The following is a 12,337-nucleotide window of genomic DNA, read 5'->3' on the forward strand; positions in this document are numbered from 1 at the left end:
GGTGAACGATATCTTCCCTTTTCTTTTCTTAGTAACTATCCCTGTGGAGCAGATCAAAAGGGAAAACCTGTATCTGGAATTAACACTGGGTTGCATCCAAATTTGTTTGGGGTATTAGCTGGTTCACAGTGAATTGTCACATACATTTACTTAAGATAAGGAAATAGGCAGCCAAAAGTGGAAAATGGAAAGGAAAAAAGAAGCAGGGGCAGAAAACAAGCAAAAAAAACAAACAGAAAAAAGACTGACTTCATGTAGTAGGACAGAAATATATCTTATTTAGCGACATTATAATTTAGTTCCATGACACAGGAATATTAGAGGGTTTTTTTCTCCCATGTATTGAATTTCTAAAGGACAATATTTAGCAGAGGATTGTGTTCAACTGGAAGCAAGAGAAAGCAGTGTAGTGTAAGATATAGGTGAGTTAATTCCCTGAAGGCAGGCTCTCTTGCTCAGTCATCTCCTGTGGCCTGACAATCCTTGCAGAACGAGACATCCATCAAAGCCTGTGGAGGTGCTTTGGTGCAACAGGTACCATTTCTGGGACAGACGGCATCCGTCATGCCATCACAGACATGGATGGTCACACATTCATAAGAGTCAGGGTGTCAAAATCAGCCATCAGTCCAAACTCAAAATGAAGGCTATGATGTTTTCTTTATTTTGTTCCACCCACCATTTCAAAGGATGGAGTACTATTTGCAACCCCGCCTAAATTGCTACTGCGAGTTAGGAGGAGCTGTGGACATCTCCCCAGATAGCAACCTTTCTTGTAATTCCCTAAACTGCAAGTACCAACAGGCTGATATGTCTTAGTAATATTATTTCACCACTTACACACACACACCAGCTGAAAACTCATTCACTGGAGCTACTGACGGCAGAAAATGTTAATCTAAGTGTGACCACAGATACAGAATGCTTCTTAATGTGTGTGGGACATTTAGGTATTAAAGAAACAAGCAGTACTATGAATATTTGTTGGACCTTCCTATAACCTTTCAGTGCTCCTAGATAATTGCTTCCTCTGCTGTCTTCTGGACCTCTTGGGGATCAAACCTGACTTCAGTGAAATCCCTGGGAACTTTTCTGAAGTAGAAGGCCCTATCCTGCAAGAGGTCCAGCAGGGCCTTCCACACCTCACAGGGCTGGAAGGGTTCACGTAAGCTTTTCACTCTACTCTTTTGAACACAGACATAAGTTCATTCTGCTCCCAGTTGGTCAGATGTGAGCCAGCTCCAAACCAGTAATGCCATTACTGTACCACTGACCCTGGCTTAGCACGCTGGGCTTATTTGCTCAAGCCCAAGTACCATGGAGCACATTTTGGAGCAGAGTTGGCTCTCTTCTAGCCTGCTTTAGGACTGGATGTGGTGACGTAGGTCTGGCTGTTGGACCATAGTCCATGTTGACAAACTGTCAGGCAAAAGATGGATATTACACTTAGTTGTATCACTGTCTGAACTGCTAAATGATTTATTATATGAGAGCTGCCCACCCATACGAAAGTGGAGCTAATGAGATTGCCAAGAAATCACTGCTATTGAGTGTACAGCCAAAAAAGTTCATGAGCGCAGCCCTTAAAATAGCAAAATTGGGGAAAAAAATCCCTTTAAAGTTATTTTCATAACTTTCTCTTATTATTACTTTTTTAATTACGTCTTTCTGTCTGGCCAGCAAAAGTGTCTGGAGTTTTTCCCAGTTTAGAGGTCCCAGTGCTCCTCCGTGGGCCTCCAAAAGAAGCCCAAAGGTCAAGAAAACCTCATCTGATCACTCAAGAGACCGGAAAATACTTTCTGGGAGTTGATAATCCATGTTACTGAAATGATTGCCAATACCTATTGAATCTTATTCTCTGGCACTTTTTGGCTGCTGGTGGGACTGCCTATCACAAGAGCTCCTGATCTAGCCAGAGGAAAAGACAGGCAATTCATCAGTTGCAGAACTGTCATACCTGTAGCCGATCCAAGCCAGCATTTTGGAGTATGTCTACATTTTTTCATTAATCATTGCTTATCAAAAGGGTCATATTTACTGAGTGGTTTGTCTTCTTGAAATATAGTATTCGTTGAATATGTCCTCACTGTATTGATGACCCACACCCAGGAAACTGGATAGGGATTTTCATAAGACGTTAAAGGATTTAGATGCTCAAATCTCATCAAAATTAATGGGATCACGCACCTAAGTCCCATCCATGCCTTCAAAAATTCCAGTCCTAAGACACCAGTGACACCATGTTTGCTTAGCATGCTAGTAGGTCAGCAAAAGATCAAAATGATGGCATGTCTCTAAGACATTGGAGTGCTAGCATTAAGAAAACCTTTTAGAAGTCATAGCTCTAAGTTCAGGTCAGACAGCACAGGGAATGCTAGAGTAATTCATCATTTGGCAAACTTCAGTTCAGCATCAAGCTTTTCTAAGGGACAAGGGGCCTCCAGTTAACTTTAGACAGTTTGTGGAATGATGTTTCTCTGAAAATGAGTATTTTAATCAGTTTTCAGTGCTGAATTAGAATATGCCAAACTTGTGTCTGTGCACTACTTCCAGACTTTTCACTCAAGCTTCATTGCAAATCCTTCTCTTTATAGACCACTTTGCAACGAGAACGTAGCAAAGATTGTTGTGCAGGAAGGGATGATCAGTCTCTGGAGCACCTTGTGAGACTGGTCGGCTTCTTACATGCCTCAGTGAAAATGAGAAATCATGAGCCTGTCAGGAATAAAGACTCTCAAACCTTGTTGGCAATCAAGACCTGTGCGATCTTCATCCCAGTGAGTAAGGGAAGTCGTGCAAGTGGTTCTACAGAGTGGAAGATTTTCCAGCAGTGCAGGGTGACTGGGCTATCAGCTGTGGGAGCTCTTGTAACATGAAATGCTCTCCTTTTTATTTTGAGGTAGCATTCACGATCTAAACCTAGAGGAGGGGGGCACTTCAGCAAGGAAAATGGAGGCTCGTGTGTGGAGAGCATGACATTTAGAGAAACAATGGTTCTTCAAGGCATGTGCTATGGCAATCTGTGGGTATGACCCAGCATCACCAGGTTGCTACAGTCTTCCCTTCTGGTTTGTAGAGCAGTTAATTTCTTCAGCTGCTGAAACACTGTGGAAGAGTTGAGTAGAGAGCACTGAAAGTGGCAGAAGGCACTCACAGCATAGGAGAACCCAGCTGGAAACCGTCATGGTGTGCATGTGCACATGCTGGAGGTGCTGTGCTGTGGAGAAGTGTAAGAGCTGTACATATGCTCCATTAAACCTGCCAGTTCTTACGGCTGCTTTATTGCAAAGACTGTTCGGCTCTTGTTTTCTGAGGGCTTGAAAGTGCTGGGGCCTCCAGGAGCAATGCAGGGGAAAGAATAAGATGTCAAGAAACTCTTCAGCCCTTGGGCAGGTGAGAAGGAGCTGTGAGGGAGGGAGAAAGTTTGCTTTTCAATATGTAGGATATGGACCTGTGTTGTTGTTTTACTAATTCTGCTGCATCCCCCTTGTGAACTTGGCAAGAGCACATAGATTTTCTGAATACATTTGTATTTTTCAATGCTCAAGACTGTGAAACCCAGAGAGAGAGAGAGAGATCAGGGTTTTGCAGCCCATCCGAGAAAGGAGGCAATACAGTGGGGAGAGCAGCACATCCTAACTTCCAGCATCCACTGCTTATCCCCCTCTTAAACTTCTGGCCCTCAATGCCCGAATTGAAATGGCTTTATTGGAACATTCTGCATTTGAAAGCTTGTGATAATGCAAAAGCCATCTTCTGACTGATTTCTTCTTACAGAAACACTGTTCACAAGTACAGAGGGAGATGTTTACATCAACAGATATCCTTAGTTTATAACATGGTGAGTGATTGCGAAAATTAGGACTGACTTTCCAAACCCGTTTAAGTTCTCAAATGAACATAACACAGTTAACACATCCTTTACAGAAAACATGCACAAAAATAAGGAAATGAATTCTTAAACACATAATAAATCTTTCACTCTCCACAGAATAAATACACTGTGCTTATCAGGTATAAACCGTGGCCTATTTCTTTATAATCGTAATCATAAATCTGGCTCAGTTATTGTATACGTTCTACTATCTGTGTATTTACTTTTGAAGAATACTGCTGTAAATTTCTGAAAGATAAAGGGATTAATTTTTTTATAGATATTTACAAGTTACTAGTTCTGGGTGATTATAGCAGGAGTATTGTTGGAAAGGAAGGTATATAATGACAATTTATCTTAAAATTATATATGCAACTAAAGTTGTACCTGGGATTTGAAACAGAATATTGATATTGCTTTCAAAACTTTTTAATACATATATATTGAGGTTACTGAAGAAAGAACATAAAATTTTGGGGGTGCAACTGAAAGCTGCATTATGTAGAAATATACCTTTCATTACAGTTTAAAAAGGAATGGTGTGTTTTTCTTGGTGTGTCAGATTTGTAGGATCTAGGACGTGTGTAACTACCTGCTACTTTTTGCTTTCAGGGGTGCTGTGGTAGCTCTCTAGCTGTAATACTTAGAAAGCCCACTGCTGTAATGTGAGCTCTACACCCTGAGGAGAAGCCAGGCTGTTGGGCTGTCTGTGTGGATTTCATGAAGGGTTTTGACTCTGTGAATCAAAAAGTGATTTGTTGATACTCCTGTAAATTTGATGAACGAACCTTTTTATGGAAGGTGTTTTCTTGCAATGATATTTTTAGAAATGTGTTGTGGTTACAGAGTTAAGTGAACTGGTGTATTGGCCCTGGTGTTACTGAGAATGGTGTTTGCTAAACTACCAATGAGCGCTAAGGATGCTGACAGTGCCATTTATACATGGCATTGTTAAGACAGAAGAGTCTCCTGATCATGAAGAAGTTATGTGCAAAGAGAAAGATAATGGAGGAAACCATGTATGACTTGTCATGTGTAAGCAGTTGGTTTTAGTTAGCTCCTGCTCTTAATGATAATCATTTGCACATTAATTACTTCAAATGTCTTACAATGCATTTGGGTTTATGTTCACTCGAAAAAAGTCATAAGTTATGTTTCAACCAGGACCATCTGGTTTGCTGTGGATGTTTGAACTTTATATGGGTGCAAAAGCAATTGAAGAAATTCACTGAAGAAAAATCTGTCAAGGGGTATTAGATGTAAAGATACCACATCTGCCTGTATGGCATCCATCCAGCTCCTTGTAAGCTGGTACAGCATGTAAGGGCACACCACTGTATGTTTTGTCTCCTCTTATATGCTCCCCCAAGGTCACGCTGTTGGCTGTTCACAGAGGCTGGACACTGAACTAGGGTGCTTTTTGACCAGACCCTGTATAATGCTCTTGAGACCAGAAATCACACTTGTGATTTGAGGTGCATCTCAATGTCACTGATAGTTTTGAGGGTTTTTTACCTTCAGTGTGCTTTTTTAAGATGGCATAATGCTGATAGCATCAGAAAAATTATGGGCAGGGAAGCAAAGCATTTGGTAAGTTACAGTGCCATCTATAGAAGGAACACAGCACCAGCCTGCAAACTGAGGTCTCATCGCCTTCAAAAACCTTATTTTGTACCTTCAACAACCAGGTCACTGTTCAAACCATCAGCTGGAACTAAATGTTAAATCCAACAGAAAACTCTGAGCACTGCACTGAATCTTCAGGCGCTACTGAAATCCTCAGAAAACTTGTTCAGCTTTCCCCCCGGTTCCCTCAGACTATATTTTTCTGCCAGTGTTGTCCCAGGCTTGCATGTGGTTTTTTTTCTAGTGGGCCTCCATCTCCTGGTAACACAGAGCTGCTTGGTGGTCTCAGTTAAGGGCCAGGGGACTCTTAAACATGGCTTTCCCCTTGCCAAGTTGGTAGGCCAGTAAAGGTACTTAGGTGAGGCTTTGCAAAAGGCAGAATTGAGCAAAGTCTTATAATTCTCAGTGTGCACGTCCAGTTATCACCCAGTGGCAAAGGCTCTGACTGGGAGGTCAGGGGTCTACCTTCAGCTCCCTATTGTACCTGCAGCTGCTGCTTCTGTGTTTTAGGAGCTGGCAACCACCAGCAGACTGTTACAGTGTACAGTGAGTTGTACAGCTCTCTGAATTATGGTTTGCGTAAAGAAACTGCATATACATTAAGCCAAGAAGAGATGTTGAGATGTTGACTTCATGATGAGGAGTTAGAAACTGGTGTGGAAGAGTCATATTCAAGTCCCTGTTCCAGTGACTATTTCACTGCTTATGAAGTGGAGGCCCACTGAAGTAAGAAAGAGAGAAAACCATTCACCATGAAGTGCCAAAGAGCTTAGTAGTTAAACACAGAGGGCTTCAGCATATGTTTTGGCAGCAGAGCGGGAGAAAAAGCCTAGCCAGAGAAAGGTCATAACCCAGGGCTGTCTGTCATTTCTCTTCTTTTTCTCTCCTTCGAAAGGGTGCCTAACATTAGGAGAGTATTCACGGTAAGAGCATTAAGCAGGGATAAACACCTCCCTCTTGCCATCACAACACGTTTAACTCCTTTTGGAGTAAACCTGTGCCTAGACTCAGTATTTCCCACCAGCTAGTTTAAGCAATGCCCCACTCAGCTTGTTGGTTTCTGTGGTCCCCAGCCATAAGCCCCTTGTTCCTCCAATTGGTTTTGTAGGGGATCACAGTGCTTAACGTAAGGCTGAGATTTCCCTGAGTGACAGAGTGTGCAGGAGTGGAGCTTTGCCTTGTGTAGTTTGCTCGAGAAATCTGGTGGCAGAGCGGGGGGTTTAATGCAAGGCTCCGGTGGCCTAGCCTGACCGCCCAGCCCTCCTGCTTTTTTCTACCAGTTGGCCACAGCACTGTGGCTTATCACTAAGTATCCTCGTTGCTTTGGGCAATAATGGCTTTGGTTTGGAAACTCTCTCTTTGCTTCTTATAAGTCTGTAGATTTGGTTAGGTGAGTGAAAGAAGACGCAGGATCTAATGTGGTACCATGTACCATCACTGGGCGTTTTGCCACCAAGTTCAGCTGGCTTAGGAGTTGGTTTTATGACCCTGAAGAAACTGGATGAACTGTTCTTAAGCTAAATGAAAGGAATTATTAACTCCAGTTACTTTTATACTGTTTTCTTGCCCAAACTTGCTTCATTCAGACCCTGATTCTGGAGGACATAAGATCAAAAAAACCAACTTGACCATGCAGCTGAATTTCTTGTGCCTACCTGCAGCAATGTGCTTCCATTTTCAACACTGGCAAAAACCTACTTGCGAAACAACTCTGAGAATATGAAAACTAAAGAAATAAGAAAAAAATTCACAGACATTTTAAAAAGAAACAGTTTAAAGTCTTTCACTACTGAAAACTACTTTTTACATTTATTTGGTAGTCACGGAAAACGCTTTTATCTTTTCAAAAGCCCTAGACAGGTTTGGGGAAAATAGTTTGAATGAGCAGGCGGAATTAAAATTTGTCTTCCAGGAGGACTAATGCTTATGATCTTAGATCCAGAGAGGTAGCAAAATCGTTGTTAAATCACAGAAGTCTGACTAGCTGAGATGAGAGTCTAGATGCTGCCATTCCAAAAATACAGACCTGTAGTTTTTTCAACACTGACACCTTCCTTTGCCTGTCATCTAAGTGAATACTTCCTTTTTCTAAATGCCCACCAGCCTGTAGAAAGTAGCACAGACCAAGATGATACTCCACAAGAATAAGGGCATGACAACGAGAGTCATTAGCTTTCGTTGAGATGTGAGCTCCATGGAGTCTCTTGGGCAGAAGTATTCTTTGCACAATGGACGGAAGCTGTCACCCTTTGAGATATGATGGGAAAAGAGAGGATATCTTAGGACAAAGACCATTCTGGAAAACAATCCCCACATCGTTGCACGCCAGTTCAACTCCGGCATAGCTCATGCTGTGTGGCTGCTGTGAAGGAATGCAGACCTGGGTTGCTTCTGTCCGTCTGTTGTGTCTCATCCTGAAGGCTTCCCAGACTCGCACGCTTAGAGATGTACTAAAACAAGCACATCTGGGCCACAAGACATCAGTGAAACTCATTACCAATTCAAGTACAAAATCTGTATGTTAGAATACAGTACATTTCTGTATGAAAAGACCATTCCAGACAGTGAACATTTTTCACATTAGCTGTAGTTTTAAATGAACCATGAAATGAGAGGCCTGTCCTTCTGTACCGTGGGCAGCAGTTATATATCTGAATACCATAAGCATACACTGGCTGTAGTTGGGGAAGCCTTTTCCAGTAGTCCATTCCGGTAATTTCTGGTGTCCTTTCCTTTTTCAATGCAGAAAGGTCATCAGCTATAATTCCCTACAAGAAATGACATGAGTTTCAGAGCACTTTCCTACATTATGGGTGATTTCTTTCTTTTCACAGCTTACAAAGTATATGCATGTTAGTATTTGCAGAGGTTTCCTCCAGCTAGTTATTTTATATACGCTGGATAGATTTTTAAGGGTACCACTGCGTACCCTTTTGTTGTGTTACGGATTTCACTGTTCATGCTTTATTTGCAAATAAAATATGCACGAGCAGGTGTTGAAAGCCCTTTCTAGTTCATGCATCTGTGTTTCCCTCCTGAAACAGAAGTCATTCTGAAAGCTTCACTGAAAGCTTGCTTTGAAAATGAGTATTTTTGCAGACTGCTGACTGCGGTACTACATTTACTAAAGAGATGCAGTCACACAATGGTTTGCTTCTGTATTATCTAGGTCATGGGCCAGAATTCTCCTGGGTGCTAACATTTTCAATTAAGCTGAATTTGTCGGTGCACAGTGGAGCTATTTTCCTTTTTAAAGCTGGTCCTAAATGGGAATGCTGAGTGTCGTGCCTGGTTTAACTGTTTTTGGTCCTGTGTAGAGTCAAGGGGTGAAGTCCTCTCCCCGAGGGGCTGGCCACTCACTCTGCCATGGCCAAGCTTTAACCCGGTGTTGAAGCTCCCTAATTTATGCTCCCCACCCCATACATTCACCGCTGTTGGTTTTATTAAGTGACTTTTTGGCAGTGTTGTAGGGGGATACCTGGAGGGGTTGCTTGCAGTCATCCATAAAGAAGAGCAGCTCAACAAAACATAGTCAAAGCCAGGCTCTCTGCACGAAGTTTATGTACGAAGAGCCTAATTTAAATACTGGAAATGTAAAACCTAGAATTTAAAACCTAGCCTATTCCAGTAGTCAGTGTATGATAAACTTTCCCTAAATTCAATGCAGTAACCAATCTTTTTGTTCCTAATCCTTCTCCTCTTACATGTGAATATGGTTGTGAGCAGTAGCTCTATCTACCTCAAGCAGTTTGAAGAAGTACCATGCAGGATGTATTGACTGCATTTAGGTTTTATGATTTCTTATTTAGCCTTAAAGTTTTTAAAATAATTCTATATGTTATGATGATCTGTGTTATATGTTGCATATTTTACACAATGTGAATAAGGTATTAAAATCTGTTACATACATAAGACAAAATAACAACTCTGGGTCCAGGCAGTGATCTCTTCAGAACAGTGCAAGAAAACCTAAAGATAATCTGTGTGACCAGTTCTGGCCCTCATTGCTGCTAGATCTGCTCTTTTCTCTGGAGAGAGCCTTTTCTTCACCTGTTGGCCCATTCCATATTGTATGTATGAAGTTAGTTATTACACAGATCTAACAAGAAGTATACCTTGGCCTGACTGCTGAAATACTGGAAGGAAAAATATCAAGATCTTGCCATAGACATGAAGAATAATGTGGGACTGGATAAACCATATCCAACTTGTTATTGTTTTATTTCTTAAGAAGCTTTATAGAGCTTATTTCTTAAGAAGCTTTCCAGCAGCATTCTTATAAAAAAAAAAAAAACCAAACAGATGGAAGTTGCTCTGTTGGTGGTCACTGCTGGTGAAAAGTCCAAAAATCTGTCTGAGAATGAAGGCAGAGACAGCCCACACAGGTCTGCATGCTCCTAATACACACAAACGTTATCGATTATATTGCAGTGTGCAAATATGCTAAAAATGTATACTTTGTTTATACAAACTCATGTTACTGCTGTGGTAAAAAATATTTGGGAAGGCAGTTGAACTTGTGAATGCTTACACTTAAGACTCTAGTTACATTGTTGAGATTCACATTTTCTGCCTAGTTATAATTTATAAACATTGGATTTAGTCAGGGAAGTCTTCATACAGCTTAACTGTAATTTCCTGCGGAAAATGGAGTCTGATGAGTGAGGATATGAAATCTTGGAAAAGTTTAGTCATTCTAAGGAAGGCTGTCCCGCTTGATGTAGTAGAATCAGTATAATTTTGTAAGAAAGATTGGCAGTTTGCTAATTCCCTGTCCAATCCAGAGTGAAAAATACCAAGTGAGGGGCTTCCACTTGAAAGCAAATGGATTTTTGCCCTCCTAATATGATGGGATCAGGCTCTGAATCTAAGCAGATGTGGAAATATCATCAAGTGTCTGACTGAGGAAATCACTTCAGCCTATACGTAACTTCAACCATGTGCTCGAGCTTAACTGAAGGCTCGATTTCAGTTGAAATCATGGACTAACCATGAGCTGAGGTGCTTTGCAAAATCGGAGCCCAAGTGGTACATAGTAATTAAAAACAAGTTCTCCTGTTGCAGCCTAGGAGCTGAATTTAGGTAGCATATTTCAGCAGAGAACTTTTCCCTGCCCCACCAAATCTAATGGAGTCTACTGCCAAAGCGATAAAATGACATTTCCTGACACGCATGTATCAAATGAATGCCCGTAACAAAAATTATGTTGCTGTGGAGCTGATGTTTCAATTTTTTGAGAAGCATTATTTCTGTCCTTTTGATGGCACCTCACGGGGGTCTGAGTGCACTTGTGGATTCCCCTTTCAAAAGTGCCAGCTAAGCCCATAGGATAAAAAAACCCCACCTGCATATTGTTTGCTGCTGGTGAGAGAAATACCTCAAGTTTTGAAAATCAAAGAGATTTTAAGCTAATTTCTTCACATGTTTTTTCAGTCTGTCAATGAGTGTGTGGCTCTCGGCTTGCAACATAGCAAGCATATTCCCTGCAGAAAACACAGGCAGCAGTCGCAGGCTCTCCTGGGACTCTCTTCTATTACAAGCCTCAGGAGTGGCAGCCGTGAGCTATACACATCCAAACTGCAGCGAAGCAAAGGATTAAAGTCCGTCATCTGACTGACGTGTATCCCTACAGCAGCTGCGGCATACAGGGCAGTAGAAATGAACCAACTTTCGTAAAACATGTTGTGCAAGATCCTCGGCTGCTTAAACAGCAGTTTCTCATTGCCCTGAAACACTGCACTTTCCCAAAGAGCAACAACTTTCCTAAACCCTCGTAGGCTGATCCAGGGCCATGAACATGCATCAGCCTGACTCAAACCAAATAGAGGATTTTGCCACCATTTATAAAAGATGTGCATGATGTTTTACAGGAAAGTTTGTCATCACTGCTGCTTGTGCCGATCATTTCCCAAAAGGCAGCAGGGCTTACTTTATGACTTCTTGTCAGAGGGTCATGAAAATTGAAAACCAAGTCCCAAACTGTGTCTCATATTTAAGGGAGATCACATCCACCTCCATATATAGCATTGGACTGCATCAGAAACCTCTAATAGCTGCTTTCTGAAGTAGGGAAAAATTAACCACCCAGTATCTAATCCCTTCTCTCTGTTCAGTAAGAATCGATCTTGACAAATACGTTGTTTATTGACACAATTTAACTTTCAGGTCCATTGTTCAGTGAAAGGTGAAAGAATGGTCGGTAAAGCCAGAGAAAGTATCAAGGTAGGCAAATAATGATATTATTTTCTGAACAATCTTGTTCTTTCATCAACACTTCTCCAAACCATTCCACAAAACCACCAAGAACGCGGCCACAACTTTGCTACCTGACTCTTCTGTATGTCAGGAAGCCTGAATACTGCAACCAGTCTTTTTTCTGTAATCATCTGCAATTTAGATTTGTGCATACTCCTCTACTTCCCAGTGTTGCTAAACATTTTTGTGGGATGGGAAGTGGAAAAGGAGGGAGAAAGTAGTATTTCATGAATGGTGATGCAATAGAAGTCTACTGGAAAAATATCTTCAGGCATTAGAAGGGGACTCAGGGGACTATATGTCAATACAGACCCTCTTTTGCAGACAGACATGAGTTCACTTGACTGTTCTCCAAGTCAATCAAGTTAAGGTTAGCCTAACACTGAGCTTTAGCTAATAAGCCATGCTAAGAGGTAGAATATATTAACTCAGGCCCGAAGCCAAAGCAGAGTAAATATAAAACTCTGCCTGCAAAAAAACCCCCACATGTAGTTATAAAGTTAGTTTTAATTCCAACTCTGCCGTCAATTTCAAGCATCACCTTAGGCAAATCACTGAATCTATGTCTTGGTTCCTTACTTG

The sequence above is a fragment of the Harpia harpyja genome, chromosome 2, assembly GCF_026419915.1.
Source record: "Harpia harpyja isolate bHarHar1 chromosome 2, bHarHar1 primary haplotype, whole genome shotgun sequence".
Taxonomy (NCBI): domain Eukaryota; kingdom Metazoa; phylum Chordata; class Aves; order Accipitriformes; family Accipitridae; genus Harpia; species Harpia harpyja.